This window comes from Notolepis coatsorum (genome assembly GCF_963971535.1).
Source record: "Notolepis coatsorum genome assembly, contig: SCAFFOLD_93, whole genome shotgun sequence".
Lineage (NCBI taxonomy): Eukaryota > Metazoa > Chordata > Actinopteri > Aulopiformes > Paralepididae > Notolepis > Notolepis coatsorum.
In genome coordinates, this window is record NW_028173116.1 from 955,294 (window position 1) to 973,765 (window position 18,472).

Below are 18,472 nucleotides of genomic sequence, written 5' to 3' on the forward strand. Positions count from 1 at the left end.
TGTCGCTGCTATTGTACAACAGCTTGGTACACCTTTCTTTTTTTCTTCTTCTCTGAAATCCAAAAAACGCCAGTTTTAATGTACTACACTACATGTATGTATTAAATGACTTTAATGAATAAAGAGAGTAACATGGTTTCTTTCTGGGGAAAAAAAGAGGGCTTTGTTGCTGTTGCTCAATCACACCGTGGAATGTCATGAATGCACAGACGCCGTTGTAATAATGGACGAGTCGTGAGAATAGAATACCTCACCGGAGTTAAACCGCCAGCGGAGCGACTGACAGAACGGACTCTCCGTGATGGCAGTGTGTAATCGCTGTCCCCATCTTAGATGAAATCCTCAGATATGGAAGAGATACTCGGACCCCTCCCCCCCTCCCCCCCCCCGTCTCACGTTTGACTGCGAGATGAGGCTTCGATTATAAAAGGAGGTTAGGAATGAACTTCTTCACTTGTCTGACAAACCACACGCCAGGCTTCTTTTAGACCGACACCACTCTTCCCCCAGTGGCAACCGGGTACAGCTGTACCTTTTCTCTGCCTGTGCCTGTGGAGGGAGCGATTATACCAGTGTGTGTGAGAGAGAGAGGGAGCGATTATACCAGTGTGTGTGAGAGAGAGAGAGAGAGAGAGAGAGAGGGGGAGAGATTATACCAGTGTGTGTGAGAGAGAGAGAGAGAGAGTGAAGGCCTGCGGCTGCGGGGGTCTCGATGATGGAGTGAATGTGGGCGACTGAGGCTATATATAGATGATCAGGGTTTCTCCTAATGTGGGGTAGGTGGTTGGTCTTTAGTATGTCAGCTATGTGTTGTTGTGTTTGAGAGGAGGTACCCGGGCAGGAAATGAGGAAATGGGAATGTTTGGGGCCTTGTAATTAGACCCAGACAAACAGACACGCCCTCCCGCTGCTCCCGTGGTACACCTCTTTCACAGCCTCCTCAGATTTACACGACAACAAAATACAAATCTTTTATAATAAAAACGCAAGATACTTGTGCCCTAATGACGCTTTCACGACCACACTACATAAGGTTAACCTTTCACTGCCACACTACAGAAGGTTAACCTTTCACTACCACACTACATAAGGTTAATCTTTCACTGCCACACTACAGACGGTTAACCCTTTGTAGTGTGGTAGTGAAAGGGTTAACGGTCTGTAGTGTGGTCGTGAAAGGTTAACCTGTAGTGTGGTAGTGAAAGGTTAACCTGTAGTGTGGTAGTGAACGGGGTTAACCCGTTGTTGTAGTGTGGTAGTGAAAGGGTTAATGAAGAAACCCACTCCCACTGCCAAAAGGAGGTCTAACACGCCTGTAGATACTATGGAACTACACACTATGGATGTGTTACGTGGCCCATAACAGACCTGTGCTCCTTTGATGTGACCTCAGGTATTGACAATTCCGATGCTACATAACTTTATTACATAACCACTTTATTTACCACTGCTCCTTTAAGCCCATTTAACACCATTATTAAACCGTCTCCCATTCTTTCCTTTCATTTGCTTTAGGCCATTTACAGTAACTTTAGCTTTTTGCCCACAGCTCTTCTCTCTGGCCTCAGTACCATCTACATCCCCTCCTACAGCTCTTCTCTCTGGCCTCAGTACCATCTACATCCTCCTACAGCTCTTCTCTCTGGCCTCAGTACCATCTACATCCTCCTACAGCTCTTCTCTCTGGCCTCAGTACCATCTACATCCTACAGCTCTTCTCTCTGGTCTCAGTACCATCTACATCCCACAGCTCTTCTCTCTGGCCTCAGTACCATCTACATCCTCCTACAGCCCTTCTCTCTGGCCTCAGTACCATCTACATCCTACAGCTCTTCTCTCTGGCCTCAGTACCATCTACATCCTCCTACAGCTCTTCTCTCTGGTCTCAGTACCATCTACATCCTCCTACAGCTCTTCTCTCTGGCCTCAGTACCATCTACATCCTCCTACAGCTCTTCTCTCTGGTCTCAGTACCATCTACATCCTCCTACAGCTCTTCTCTCTGGCCTCAGTACCATCTACATCCTCCTACAGCTCTTCTCTCTGACCTCAGTACCATCTACATCCTCCTACAGCTCTTCTCTCTGACCTCAGTACCATCTACATCCTCCTACAGCTCTTCTCTCTGGCCTCAGTACCATCTACATCCTCCTACAGCTCTTCTCTCTGGCCTCAGTACCATCTACATCCTCCTACAGCTCTTCTCTCTGGCCTCAGTACCATCTACATCCTCCTACAGCTCTTCTCTCTGGCCTCAGTACCATCTACATCCTCCTACAGCTCTTCTCTCTGGCCTCAGTACCATCTACATCCTCCTACAGCTCTTCTCTCTGACCTCAGTACCATCTACATCCTCCTACAGCTCTCCTCTCTGGTCTCAGTACCATCTACATCCTACAGCTCTTCTCTCTGGCCTCAGTACCATCTACATCCTCCTACAGCTCTTCTCTCTGGTCTCAGTACCATCTACATCCTCCTACAGCACTTCTCTCTGGCCTCAGTACCATCTACATCCTCCTACAGCTCTTCTCTCTGGTCTCAGTACCATCTACATCCTCCTACAGCTCTTCTCTCTGACCTCAGTACCATCTACATCCTACAGCTCTTCTCTCTGGCCTCAGTACCATCTACATCCTACAGCTCTTCTCTCTGGCCTCAGTACCATCTACATCCTCCTACAGCTCTTCTCTCTGACCTCAGTACCATCTACATCCTCCTACAGCTCTCCTCTCTGGCCTCAGTACCATCTACATCCTACAGCTCTTCTCTCTGGCCTCAGTACCATCTACATCCTCCTACAGCTCTCCTCTCTGGCCTCAGTACCATCTACATCCTACAGCTCTTCTCTCTGGTCTCAGTACCATCTACATCCTCCTACAGCTCTTCTCTCTGGCCTCAGTACCATCTACATCCTACAGCTCTTCTCTCTGGCCTCAGTACCATCTACATCCTACAGCTCTTCTCTCTGGCCTCAGTACCATCTACATCCTCCTACAGCTCTTCTCTCTGGCCTCAGTACCATCTACATCCTACAGCTCTTCTCTCTGACCTCAGTACCATCTACATCCCCTCCTACAGCTCTTCTCTCTGGTCTCAGTACCATCTACATCCTCCTACAGCTCTTCTCTCTGGCCTCAGCACCATCTACATCCTCCTACAGCTCTTCTCTCTGGCCTCAGTACCATCTACATCCTCCTACAGCTCTTCTCTCTGGCCTCAGTACCATCTACATCCTCCTACAGCTCTTCTCTCTGGCCTCAGTACCATCTACATCCTCCTACAGCTCTTCTCTCTGACCTCAGTACCATCTACATCCTCCTACAGCCCTTCTCTCTGGCCTCAGTACCATCTACATCCTACAGCTCTTCTCTCTGGTCTCAGTACCATCTACATCCTCCTACAGCTCTTCTCTCTGGTCTCAGTGCCATCTACATCCTCCTACAGCTCTTCTCTCTGGCCTCAGTACCATCTACATCCTACAGCTCTTCTCTCTGGTCTCAGTACCATCTACATCCTCCTACAGCTCTTCTCTCTGGCCTCAGTACCATCTACATCCTCCTACAGCTCTTCTCTCTGGTCTCAGTACCATCTACATCCTCCTACAGCTCTTCTCTCTGGCCTCAGTACCATCTACATCCTCCTACAGCTCTTCTCTCTGGCCTCAGTACCATCTACATCCTCCTACAGCTCTTCTCTCTGGTCTCAGTACCATCTACATCCTCGTACAGCTCTTCTCTCTGGCCTCAGTACCATCTACATCATAGGTGTCAAACTCACGGCCCGCGGGCCAAATCCGGCCCGCCACGTCATTTGATGTGGCCCCCCAAGAGCTCAGGTTACATTAATTGATTTTTTTTTACAGTACAGTTACAGTTGTGTGTTCATGCAGACACATAATAGCAATTTCATTACGAATTGAAAATGGGGGACCCTGATGTAAACAAGTCGAAAGTCTTTCTCTGGTCTGCATCCCCTTAACAATTGTGTGTATTGAGCTGTACTGTACTGTACCCATTCTGCAATCTGTTAATTAAAGTTAATTAAACTATCTTCCATTAGTTGGATGTATGGCCTCTGCAAGGTTGTATGCAGCCATTTGTTTTTGTAACATCTGCTACATCTGTCCCACGTGTTCTTTGCAGCTCACAGTTGTTAGTTCTGCCCCTCTTGACTGTGACAAAAAGGTTTTGAACAAACTTAATGTCATAGCTTGTATTTGATGATATTCTTCTTTGTTATTTACTTGAATGGTTTGATCATTGATTGGTGGAGTAATATGGGGTTCTGATAAACTAAAATTATTTGTTAAAATAACATAAGCTAACATATATTTTTACATTTATGCAAATGAATATGCAATATGTATAACTTGAATAAGTAATAAATACAGAAACACCATGTTTAACTATATGTAAATGTGTAGCTACATTTATTTTACATTACATTAACATCTATACGGTCTTTGGCCCTTTGAGGGCAACCATAATGCTGATGTGGCCCTCTGTGAAAATGAGTTTGACACCCCTGATCTACATCCTCCTACAGTTCTTCTCTCTGACCTCAGTACCATCTACACCCCCTCCTACAGCTCTTCTCTCTGGTCTCAGTACCATCTACATCCTCCTACAGCTCTTCTCTCTGGCCTCAGTACCATCTACATCCTACAGCTCTTCTCTCTGGTCTCAGTACCATCTACATCCTCCTACAGCTCTTCTCTCTGGCCTCAGTACCATCTACATCCTACAGCTCTTCTCTCTGGTCTCAGTACCATCTACATCCTCCTACAGCTCTTCTCTCTGGCCTCAGTACCATCTACATCCTCCTACAGCTCTTCTCTCTGGTCTCAGTACCATCTACATCCTCCTACAGCTCTTCTCTCTGGTCTCAGTACCATCTACATCCTCCTACAGCTCTTCTCTCTGGCCTCAGTACCATCTACATCCTCCTACAGCTCTTCTCTCTGGCCTCAGTACCATCTACATCCTCCTACAGCTCTTCTCTCTGGTCTCAGTACCATCTACATCCTCCTACAGCTCTTCTCTCTGGTCTCAGTACCATCTACATCCTACAGCTCTTCTCTCTGGCCTCAGTACCATCTACATCCTCCTACAGCTCTTCTCTCTGGCCTCAGTACCATCTACATCCTCCTACAGCTCTTCTCTCTGACCTCAGTACCATCTACATCCTCCTACAGCTCTTCTCTCTGACCTCAGTACCATCTACATCCTCCTACAGCTCTTCTCTCTGGTCTCAGTACCATCTACATCCTACAGCTCTTCTCTCTGACCTCAGTACCATCTACATCCTCCTACAGCTCTTCTCTCTGACCTCAGTACCATCTACATCCTCCTACAGCTCTTCTCTCTGGTCTCAGTACCATCTACATCCTCCTACAGCTCTTCTCTCTGGCCTCAGTACCATCTACATCCTCCTACAGCTCTTCTCTCTGACCTCAGTACCATCTACATCCTCCTACAGCTCTTCTCTCTGGTCTCAGTACCATCTACATCCTACAGCTCTCCTCTCTGGCCTCAGTACCATCTACATCCTCCTACAGCTCTTCTCTCTGGTCTCAGTACCATCTACATCCCCTCCTACAGCTCTTCTCTCTGGTCTCAGTACCATCTACATCCTCCTACAGCTCTTCTCTCTGGTCTCAGTACCATCTACATCCTCCTACAGCTCTTCTCTCTGGTCTCAGTACCATCTACATCCCCTCCTACAGCTCTTCTCTCTGGCCTCAGTACCATCTACATCCTCCTACAGCTCTTCTCTCTGGTCTCAGTACCATCTACATCCTCCTACAGCTCTTCTCTCTGGCCTCAGTACCATCTACATCCTCCTACAGCTCTTCTCTCTGACCTCAGTACCATCTACATCCTCCTACAGCTCTTCTCTCTGGTCTCAGTACCATCTACATCCTCCTACAGCTCTTCTCTCTGGTCTCAGTACCATCTACATCCTCCTACAGCTCTTCTCTCTGGCCTCAGTACCATCTACATCCTCCTACAGCTCTTCTCTCTGGCCTCAGTACCATCTACATCCTCCTACAGCTCTTCTCTCTGGCCTCAGTACCATCTACATCCTACAGCTCTTCTCTCTGGCCTCAGTACCATCTACATCCTCCTACAGCTCTTCTCTCTGGCCTCAGTACCATCTACATCCTCCTACAGCTCTTCTCTCTGGTCTCAGTACCATCTACATCCTACAGCTCTTCTCTCTGGCCTCAGTACCATCTACATCCTCCTACAGCTCTTCTCTCTGGTCTCAGTACCATCTACATCCTCCTACAGCTCTTCTCTCTGGTCTCAGTACCATCTACATCCTCCTACAGCCCTTCTCTCTGACCTCAGTACCATCTACATCCTCCTACAGCCCTTCTCTCTGGCCTCAGTACCATCTACATCCTTCTACAGCTCTTCTCTCTGACCTCAGTACCATCTACATCCTCCTACAGCTCTTCTCTCTGGCCTCAGTACCATCTACATCCTCCTACAGCTCTTCTCTCTGGTCTCAGTACCATCTACATCCTCCTACAGCTCTTCTCTCTGGTCTCAGTACCATCTACATCCTCCTACAGCTCTTCTCTCTGGCCTCAGTACCATCTACATCCTCCTACAGCTCTTCTCTCTGGCCTCAGTACCATCTACATCCTCCTACAGCTCTTCTCTCTGGCCTCAGTACCATCTACATCCTACAGCTCTTCTCTCTGACCTCAGTACCATCTACATCCTACAGCTCTTCTCTCTGACCTCAGTACCATCTACATCCTCCTACAGCTCTTCTCTCTGGTCTCAGTACCATCTACATCCTCCTACAGCTCTTCTCTCTGGCCTCAGTACCATCTATATCCCCTCCTACAGCTCTTCTCTCTGGTCTCAGTACCATCTACACCCTCCTACAGCTCTTCTCTCTGGTCTCAGTACCATCTACATCCTCCTACAGCTCTTCTCTCTGGCCTCAGTACCATCTACATCCTCCTACAGCTCTTCTCTCTGGCCTCAGTACCATCTACATCCTCCTACAGCTCTTCTCTCTGGTCTCAGTACCATCTACATCCTCCTACAGCTCTTCTCTCTGGTCTCAGTACCATCTACATCCTCCTACAGCTCTTCTCTCTGGCCTCAGTACCATCTACATCCTCCTACAGCTCTTCTCTCTGGTCTCAGTACCATCTACATCCTCCTACAGCTCTTCTCTCTGGTCTCAGTACCATCTACATCCTCCTACAGCTCTTCTCTCTGGTCTCAGTGCCATCTACATCCTCCTACAGCTCTTCTCTCTGGTCTCAGTACCATCTACATCCTCCTACAGCTCTTCTCTCTGACCTCAGTACCATCTACATCCTCCTACAGCTCTTCTCTCTGGCCTCAGTACCATCTACATCCTCCTACAGCTCTTCTCTCTGGTCTCAGTACCATCTACATCCTCCTACAGCTCTTCTCTCTGGCCTCAGTACCATCTACATCCTACAGCTCTTCTCTCTGGTCTCAGTACCATCTACATCCTACAGCTCTTCTCTCTGGCCTCAGCACCATCTACATCCTCCTACAGTTCTTCTCTCTGGCCTCAGTACCATCTACATCCTACAGCTCTTCTCTCTGGCCTCAGTACCATATACTTCCCCTCCTACAGCGCTTTCCTCCTCCTCCTCCTCCTCCTCCTCCTCCTCCTCCTCCTCCTCCTCCTCCGTGACAGGGTTATCCTGCTAACTGTGGTTTTGTGCAGCCGACCCACTCCCTCTACCTACCAAGCACTTGTTCCTTACCTGATGTTTTCTGAGGCCTTTTACTGATGTTACCAGGGCCGTTACTTTCTGTCACAAGGACAGACTTGGAGCTTCGTTCCCTCGACCGCTACACCACACGACAAAAGAAGGATCATAACTGTTTCATTCAGACACACAAAGACTGTTCAAAAATGCTCTAAACAATCTTGTTAAAACTGTTAAAGTGCATGTTTTAGCTCAATTTCCGTGTGGATTCAAGGGAACAATTTAAACGCGAGTAAACTTCAGTTTAAATGTTCAATTGTCTGGGGAGGGGGATTAAGTCAATTGATTCAATTGTTGGATGAATCAATTACTTAACCAAATACACATCACCAAAAAACAATGCTGACTTATTTTGCACATCTCACAACAAATCCCAAAACCGTTTTGCACACATTCATTTAGTTCATCTTTAATTAATTATTATATTAGCTATTTTTTCATCTACATCACTTCATGGTGCTGTAATTAATGCAACACAAGGATTCAATGTCTCCTAGGACATCACTGGTGGCCAGATTCAAACTAATTTACTCTCCATAATAACTGTCCAACTAAATTAATGTGTGCAAAACTGTTTGAGTTTTAGGATGTGTGTGAGATTATGTGCAAAATAATTCAGCATTGTTTTCTGGTGAAATGCCCCTTTAAATAATCATTAGTAATATAATAATAATACACTTTATTTGTATAGCACCTTTCATACAGGGAATTGCAGTTCAAAGTGCTTTACATCAGTAAGAAATACGACGTAACATCAGTGTAAAACAAGCCGCAAGAGCAAAGCATGAAGTGGGATAAAATATATATTAATCAACATCATATCAGAACTTGATGTTCCAATAGGCTTCTTGAATTTCTGTAATCTGTTACAAAACATGATAAAGGTCATACAGGGGTTCCCAAACTTTTCAGGCCGCGACCCCCAAATAACGGTGTCCGAGAGCCGCGACCCCCACTATTATAGGAGGTAAAAAAAAAAAGTACAAATTATTAATTTTTTATATAAATGGAAATGTATGGTTGAAACATGCACACGTTCAAACACACACACACTAATAAGCATTGGAGGCTTTTAACCAGGGCCGGACTGGGGAAATCATTCAGGCCAGGAAATATAGCCCCAGTCAGGCCACTGTTTAAGCGGGGGGTCTGGGGGTCCCCCACCAGGACATTTCTTGTTACAAAGACTTCAGTTCCTGCATTCTGGTGCAGGCATTTTTTTATTTGTACCCTTTAAATGCCAGTGTTTGATGGCATCACAAATTATTGTTAAAAAACAGGCTAGCATAATGTATGATTAGCAACAACACTGATTTTGATGGATTTTCTGTTTTTTTGTAATGTCAGATTGAAAAAAATACAATCTTTTATTCAACTTCAGCCCTGATCATAACACCACATATTCATTTTATAATTCTAACAATTTAAATGCCAGTGTGTGTGATGGCATATATTTGCAATATATCAAATGCAAAATAGATTTTTCTGAGGGGGATTATTACAGGCTAGCATGTGTCAATGATTAGCAACAATCGTTTTTTGTAAGGGTCCCGCCTCCACCAATCACATGCGGCTCCCTTTGTGTGTGTGTGTGAGAGCAAGAGAGAGAGAGAGAGAGAGAGAGATAGTTCTCCAACTTGTGTGAGTTGCAGTGATCTCCTGGTTGTTCCCCACCTAGGTTATCTAACTATTGCGCTGCTGCAACTAGAAACACTGGCCTGGCCTGCTTCTAAGTTCAGTGGCCTGACTGCATAAAAAAAATATATATATTTTTTTTCTTTTTTTGGAATATTTTTTTTAGTTTATTTTTTTTATCATTTGGCGACCCCCCCGCGGCGGCTCGCAACCCCCACTTTGGGAACCCTAGTGGGGCGCAGAAAATAGTAGCAGCTATGTGTGACACATGTGTGTTATTTGCATAACTGTGTAAACAGATATTTGGGGAATCACATTTATGTCTAAAATCTCATATGGGTCTGATATTTGTTCATGCAGTCATGTGACCTTTATGACCTCAGCATCATAACATCATACAGGATTATCCTATGTGATGATGTCACACTCTGCTCGCTTCCTCCTCCACAGTACAGTAGCCTCGTCCACCGGGGCCCCCTATGGGTCGTGGCTAGAAGGTATTTCGTTCATATTTGATTATGGACATTGATGGGACGGGAGTGGAACTTTGGGCTTCGTTCCCTCCTAGCACTGTTTTTAAATAATGTGCTAAATAAATACACTAAAACTAAACTAAGGTATCCGTATTCCCTTTATCTTTTCACCTTAAAGGTTGTTAATAAACCTAACCTGTACCTTAACCTAAAATGGTTTATGAAAGAGATTATTTGTGTGATCATCTATTTTTGTTCAAAGAAAATACGGATGCCTTCTAGCTATGACCAACCCTGTGGCAGATCACTAGTCCTCCACACATATCTCTAGTAATCAATCACATATGTAAAAATGGTATTAATGACATAGCTGTTTTATTCATGTCAGTAGAGAACTGGGTTTTATTATCCACCATCTGGCTGCCATCAAACCAGAGGTTTATTCTAGTAAAATAAATGAATAAATAAATGTATGAATAAATAAATCAAAGAACAATAATAATAAAATGGTGCGTTCAACTTCAAAGTTCAATTCACTGAGCTATTTCAATGTGTGGCTTAGCCAAAATCGCAAGTCGTTTCCGTCAGTCGGACGTATCGACAGTTGTAATTGGAGGATCAAGAAAAGAGGGCGGGGTCTGAGATAGGTCAATTGAAAACAAACTGGAAGTTAATGAGCTTCAATGGATAGCAGGTGGCCACAAACAGTAGATCAAGTTATATAATAATCCATATAAAACATGGAAATGACAACACTCCAAATAAAACTCCAACAATAAAACTTTGTTTTAGCATTAAAAAATGTATGGCCACATCTGGCAAAAGCATAATCACATAACCCAACACAATCAACACTCTGGTGAGGCCATGACCATTGTTTTGTATCCATGCTGTTTATTAATATGTTCTCTATGAGATGGTTGTTTTTAATTGTAGGCTATATAATACCAGCCGCGCCCGAGTGTGGTTAAAGCTGCAACTTTGAAGAAATTAGCAAGAGTGAGTTTCCCAGCAGAAATAGAGCTCTGCACCACTTGTCCAGCCCATGCACATGCCATGCCCATGCCATGCCCATGCACACGCAACAAAGGTTCTCCAGACTCCCAGAGGCACCGGCGGCTTGAAGCTGAATCTTTAAAAAAATAATATTTCCCAGCCTCTGATTGGCAGGTGGTTTTGCTCAGTGTGTACTTTCTGACGAGGCAGTCTTAGTTTTCCAACGCAGCCCCAGGAACACCACTGGGCAGCCAGGCCAACACATCCGATTGGTTGCTGATGCAAGGAGCACATGTTTTTTGGCCAATCAGATTATTTGGCATGCCAAGCGGTGTTCCCAGGATCGCACCACCTGCCAATCAGAGGCTGGGAAATATTTGTTATAAAAAAAATATATATATATATATAATTTATTTATTAAAGATTCGGCTTAAAGCTGCTGATGCCTCTGGGATTCTGTGGAAAACCTTTGCTGGGCGTGAAAAGTGATGTAGAGCTCTATCTCAGCTGGGCAGGTAAACTCACTCTTGCTCCCTACTGCAGCTTTAATCGTAGTTAAGACACAAACATAAAAAGTTTCACGATGCTCTGAGGAAGGTTTTACTGAAATGCATCATCAGCCTGTGGCCATAAAATAAAAACTGAGGCGAAGTCTTGTTCTTGTTGTTTTGCGTGCCTCCATGTCTATGTACACTATAGACTCCTTGTGATCTCATGAACGAGTTTCGTTCTACATTCAAACCGTTTCAACGTGGCTCTCTGGTCTGCAGGTGCTGCCTCCAGATTCCTTGTACGGAACTACATACATGCATGTTCGTCATACTGCATGCATACTGTTGGAGTTCAGCTACATGGGAGTACAGTATGTGCGACAACATACAACATACTTGGAGGACTTGCAGACTCAGGCGGAAGTGGCCAGAAGATAACAGTTCATTCACAGCTGTTTCCACTCTCTAGCTGTGCAATCAAGGAACGCCTCGAGGAACATTGGCACAAAAGTCCACTCAGCAGACCAACTACTTTCACCGGTCAAGGGTAATGACCACGCCCCCATGCCTAAGCCCTGCCCCCTCTCATATATCATGAAGTTTGGTGTAGACTTATGGGAGGTGTCAGTGAACTCTGTACAGACTGCTACTTCCATTGGTCTAGGTTACTAGGTTAACTATACCCCATGCCTAAGCCCTGCTCCCTTTCATATATCATGAACAGTTTGGTGTAGACTTATGGGAGGTGTCTGTCAACGAACTCAGCCCAGATGACTACTTTCATTGGTCTAGGAGGTCAGTGGTCACCAACCCGTGAGTGATCTTGGGCTTAAAAAGGTTGGTGACCACTGGTCTAGGTTAACTATACCCCTACCCCCATGCCTAAGCCCCGCCTCTTTTATGTTATTCAGAGACTCATGGGCGGTGTCATTAGACTCTGCAGGAACATCCGCTTACATTGGTCCCCGTTCGCCCCCCCCCCCCCCCTTTCATATCTCGTGAGCCGCCTGTCAGACTCATGGATGGCATCGTGGGGAGACATCCGCTTACATTCGTCCATGTTTGGCCACACCCCCTTTCATATCTCCGGAACCGCTTGTTGTAGAGACTCACGGGCGGCGCCCTTGGACTCAGCAGGGAGATCTCATTGTATTGGTCTATATTTGCCCCGCCTCCTACTCTTAAGCCATTAGGAGCCATTAAGCCTGGCTAGTAGCTACTGGTTGCTGGAGGCATATAACCGTGAGGCTGCATTTCTATTTATTTTATTTTATTGTTCACTGACCTGACACTGGCACAGGAAATTACCTGGCACAAAGAATTGTGGAAAGGATCACTTTTAGTATTCAAACTAACCTTTCTCATGTAATATTTACACATTAACAGATCACATACAAACGGTATGTAGGAGCACGTCTGCTGGGTCTGCTGGGTGTGATGCCACCATCAGATGGTGCCCCTGGGTCTGCTGGGTGTGATGCCACCATCAGGTGGTGCCCCTGGGTCTGCTGGGTGTGATGCCACCATCAGGTGGTGCCCCTGGGTCTGCTGGGTGTGATGCCACCATCAGGTGGTGCCCCTGGGTCTGCTGGGTGAAGGCAGCTCATCACACACACTCACACCAGACACGAGTCACCACTGGACACTAGAACACGGGCAGAGGTTTCAACAAGCGGGTGCAGAAAAGGTCCATGCGTCAGAATATATATAATATATATATATAATAATAGTATATCTGTCCATAATCAACACTCAAGAGGAAAACAAACAGGACACAGTCGCCATCTTCACTAAGCATGACTCTCAGGAGACGGGCACACATTTTAAGGATTTTATTAATTCATTTGTCAAAAATGCTTTTTTACCACAATAAAATACACCACACAAAAAAAATCCCAAATCATCACAAACTCGTATATCGTCAAAGTGAATCGGAAAAAAACATCTAGAAGGCTAAATGCTGAGAAAAGAAGAAGTAACATGTAAGAGCCTATACTCAGGGTACACATCGTGTTTGTGACGACGCCGTCATGAAAACACTGGTCGGCCCGATGCAGTTCTCTCTGCCCGCGTCGCCCACGGGTGCAGGGGCATCGGCGTGGCGAGGAAGCGGTCCCAACTCGGTCAGGAGGAACATAACTACGCTGTAATCTTCTCTCACACACACACAGTCACACACTCCTCCCCTGCTTCCTCATTGGCCAGGTGAGATGTCTCTCGGCGGCTGGACCCTCCCTCTTCCAGCGCTGCCTCGACAACAGTCAGTATGTAAGAAAACAAAACAACAACAGAACAACAGATCCTCCCAAAGGAGTCACGATACCCCATGGATGTGAAGCCCCCCCCCGTACACACAAACTCTTCCGCACGCGCTCAGTCCGTTTTGCGCACATCTCCCGCCGTTTCCCCCCCCCCCCCCCCTGCGTTCTAAGCGTGAGCACCTGTTCCACGTCCCTCCTCTCTGGATCCGAGGGGCTGCCAGTGATCCGTCCCGCTAGCCCCGCCCCCCCGCGCCCGTCTTGCGTGTCCGCGACATGTCCCGATCGATCGACCGGTCGAGAGTTCGTTTGTCGCCGGAGCTTGTTCCAGACGGGTGTGTTTGTGGGTTTGTGTGTGTATGCTGCTGCCGCTGGTGTCATCATCACAAGGCGACTCTAAAGGAGATGAGCCGCCTGTCGGACCCTCAGCGATCGGGGTCCGGTCCGGGGGTTCGCATCGGTGGCCATTGGTGGACGTCTTCGGTGGACTCGTCGCACCCTGTTCAGAGGAGGCCGCTCCTGCCCCTCTCAGCTCTTCTCTCGCGTGCTCTCGTTCGTTCTTTCTCTCTCTCTCTCGTTCGCTTGCTCTCTCTCACTCGCTCGCTCGCTCCAGGCCGGGCTCCCATCAGCGTCTCCTGAGGGACACAGCAGGGCGTTACTGTAGGAGCTGCCTCCAAGCAGCACTCACCTCGAGAAGAAACAAAAAACCTCAAAATAATAAATAAAATGAACGTGTTCCACTTGCACGTCTTTTCACTTCATTAACCCTTTCACTGCCACACTACCAAACGGTTAACCCTTTCACTGCGACTGTAAAGGCCATATGAGTGTTTTGGTTATTAATATTATTATTATTATAGTGTCTTATTTATGTTTGAATGAACACTAGAGGGCTCACCGCCTCCATTATAGCCCTTCTATAAATAGCCTAGCTAATTACCGTAATCCCATGCACCTGTGATGAGGATACATTTTCCTACCTGTCTCACCGTTTGGAACTCTGAATGGAGCAATTGACAACTGTTCTGATTTAACCCTTCATTCACCATCATTCACCCTTGGACAACAATAAACTCTGTAAACAGCAGCAACTTGGGACATTCCATATTTACATTACAAACTTTGGGACTGAGTACGATAATTAATTGCGGGTGCATCGTGGACGCTTGTCGATTCATTGGGGAGCGACAAGCGGCCACTACAGCGACAATACACAGAAGGTTAACTATTTCACTGCCACACAACAGCAGGTTAACCCTTCCACTGCCACACTACAGAAGGTTAACCCTTTACTAGTAAATGGAAAGGGTTAACACGCTCTACTGCACGTCCTAATTAATTAATTAATACAAATGTCCAATATAACGGAATTCGTTAGCTCATAAAAATTTGATTATAACAGACTGCTGTTTATTAATGTCGGGCGACTGCCCACAGACACCCATTTGATTTAAAGTCGGCAGCAGCACGGAGTCTCGGGACTTATTTTATTTGGAATATAATTACTGTATACGCAAAAGTAGCCTAGTTTTAAGTTAAAATATTATAAATCTACATGCCTTGAGGATGTCATTCTTTATATAGCCTGCCTATCGGGCAAAAAAAATTATTCTAACGGAAACACTGATACCGTGATATATACCGTTACCGTCTATGCTTCAAATTATACCGTGATATAAATTTTAGACCATACCGTCCACCCCTAGTATATACTGCAAATATAGTTCAATATAATATACAAATTAATTATAATATGATTATATAATGTAATATGATATAATGTACAATACAGTATCATACGTATTTTTTATTTAATTTTTATTAATATGCAAGTAAAGCTCTTCTTCCCTTCTGTACCTATCAAACATTTATTTTTTTAGTCTAGATTTGAATTGATTTATGTTTTCACAATATTTTAGTTCATCCTGTAGCCCATTCCACAGGGCGGCTCCGTAAGAGGAGATACACATTATTTTCAGGTTGGTTTTCATCACAGGTTTTTTTTTAAGTTCAATGGTCCTCTGAGGTTGTATCTCTTTATCCAGAAATGTGCTTCTTACATTTACCGGTAATTGATTATTTCTTGCTTTGTACATAACTTGCTTTTTAAAGTTAAAGTTTACCATATCAATGAACTTCAAAATGTGTGATTGTAGAAACAGTGTGTGTGTGGTCCCGATATCCTGCATTGTTTATTACTCTTATTGCTCTTTTTTGTAGGATAGTCAATGTATTTATGGTTGTTTTGTATGTGTTGCCCCGTACCTCTGTGCAGTAATGCAGGTAAGGCCAGATCACTGCACAGTACAGAGTGTGCAATGAGTTGGGATGGAATACATGTCTCACCTTACTAATAATTGAGATGCTCTTTGCCATCTTAGCCCTCACATATTCTATATGGGGTTTCCAGCAGAGTTCATGGTCTAAAATCACTCCCAGGAATTTATTTTCATATACTCTTTCTAGTCTATTATTATCTATGATCAACTGAAGGTCTGTTTTTATCTGGTGGTTAGGGTTAGGGTGGAACGCCAGTGGAGGGAGAGCGAGGTTGAGGACGTGAAACTCACCTTCCTCCCGTCTTGAAGATGAGGTCAGCGTTGGGAGCTCCTTTAGGGTGCTGGTAGCGTGGCCGCCGCTCGCGGTTGGTGTTGGCAGGCGCCGGCCGCTGGGCAAAGGACTGCATCATCTCTGCACACACGCACACGCACACACACACACACACCACAGCTTGAATCACAGGTCATCACACAACGTCCATAGATCATTTATCACAGACAGTTATTGGCATCAACTTTTCATGCGTGTTACAAGAGTTGATTATACGGTCTCTCTCACATGCAAGCTTCAAGTCTCTCAGTCTCTCTCTCTCTCTCTCCGATAGTCTCTCTCTTAGGGCTGGGCGATGAATCGATTTGTATCGATTAATTCAAATTAAGGATTTAGGACGATTTTGAAAAATGTAAATCGATTTAATATATATATTTTTTTATATATATATTTTTTAATTGTCACCTTTTATTTTACAAAAAGTAATGTTTGGTGAAAGTTAGATTTGCACTTTATTAATCCCAATAGGAAAATTCATTCTTGTTTGATGATCAAGAGGCACCTTTTATTTGTTTTAACCCTTGTGGCTTCCTGGTCATGATTTCTACTACTTTTCTACTGTCTTGACTTTGTGTGTGAGCACAGCGGTGTCTGTGTTTATTATTATTTCATGAAATTGGGGCCATATCTTCATTTTACATATATTTTCATCATGTCAAAAGATTATGATTTGAAACGCTCTAAAAAAAAGTTAGTCATATAGGGTACCTCCCATGTCCCTAGCGTGCATTTTCATCCCATCCACTTCCATGTTAGTAAAACCGCAAGTCTAAAAAAATATATATATCTCTAATCTCAAATTTTCACATCATATATCGATAAATAAACAGAATAATTACACCAGGCATGCAAAAAAAACAATACATACCTTTTAGAAATAGATTAGTACTAACCGGTGCTTACTAACGGCTATTTCTGACCGCTATTTCTGACCGAAATAGTCAACATTTCTTTTTTATAATGGCAGATTCTTATTCACAGGAATTTTGTCCATTTTTCACACGCTGTAATATGGTGTCTAAAATTTATAGAAATATGATGAATATGGATATGAATATGCATTTTTTCAATAAAAACAGACTTGGTATCAAACGAACACGAATATAAGTGGTTAAAATTCGGAAATATTTGTAATTTGTTACAGATATCTTGAGATTGGGCTATTAATGTTAACCCTTTGATCGCCGGGGTTAAATTCATAATTTACCATCCCTAGCCAGCTCTATTTGTCTATGGAGAAGTTCCCCTTCTTTGCAGGGCTATAACTTTTTAAATTGTATTGCTAAATTGACATTACCATGGCCCATTCAAAGTCCTATATCTATTGTTCAGGGTGTAGCAACGTTATACTTTTTCATTCACATATTCATACTAAAATACGGTCTAAAGTATAAGTATGTTTTTATCGTTTTCTGCAGCTTTCTCCAGAACGTGATTTATAGCCCTAAATGCATTATATTGATGATTGTATACAGTTTGATAGCAATCGGCGCGAGATAAAAAATGTCAAATGGACGTACTTCTAGAAGTTACTACGTATGATCTGATGATGACCGGATGGGCGGGGGGTCGTTTATAATTCCGTGGGCAACGTTATATCATTCATCTAGTGTGGGTCATATGATCATTAGAGCAGTTAGTATCGAAGACATTACAAAATAACGCTGAAACTCACCGTAGCTTCCTCTCGCCGTTGGGAGATGAGCGTGGAACAGAACTTTTTCTATTATGGGATATAGAAATACCCGATCCATTTCCAGGTTGTATAATAGTATATACGTCCAAATCATGTTGTTTATCGAGTTATTGGCAACGGATCGATATCCATTGTGTCGAGCTCGAGTCCCGGGACCTATAGCGAGTATTCGGACCAAATTGAAATGAGCACCAGCTTCCACTTCCTGTTTCTTCCCTGGGCGATCTGCCGATCGGCCACCAGATGGCGCTCTTGAACCGTTAGAGAGTTGACAGGGGCTCACCAGTACATATAATGTCTCCGGGGGAGAAATATGATTTAGATCACAGATATTTTAAATATTGATATCAAAGACGCTGTCCAGCGTCATCGGCAGAATAAGCATGGCGGGGAATGACGTGTTTCAGCGTCAACGGCGATTAAAGGGTTAATCATGGGGGATTCTTTTTTTTTTTAAATAGTAAACAGTTAAAATTATATGGCTTTAAACATGATGTATCTTTTCATCTCTTAAACCCAGTGAGTGTCAAAATCCTTAG

The 18,472-nt window shown here is 44.4% G+C and overlaps 1 long non-coding RNA gene across 1 annotated transcript in view; it reads right to left on the reverse strand.

The window, feature by feature from the left end:
• Positions 1-14,240: 14,240 nt before the first annotated feature.
• The window catches only part of LOC311247881, a 4,589-nt gene continuing 357 nt past the window's right edge, over positions 14,241-18,472 (reverse strand). The window contains exons 2-3 of the long non-coding RNA XR_014620893.1: positions 16,198-16,318; positions 14,241-14,259 (exon numbers count right to left, since the gene is read on the reverse strand). This is a non-coding gene — a long non-coding RNA (uncharacterized lncRNA). The remainder of the gene's footprint in view (positions 14,260-16,197; positions 16,319-18,472) is intronic.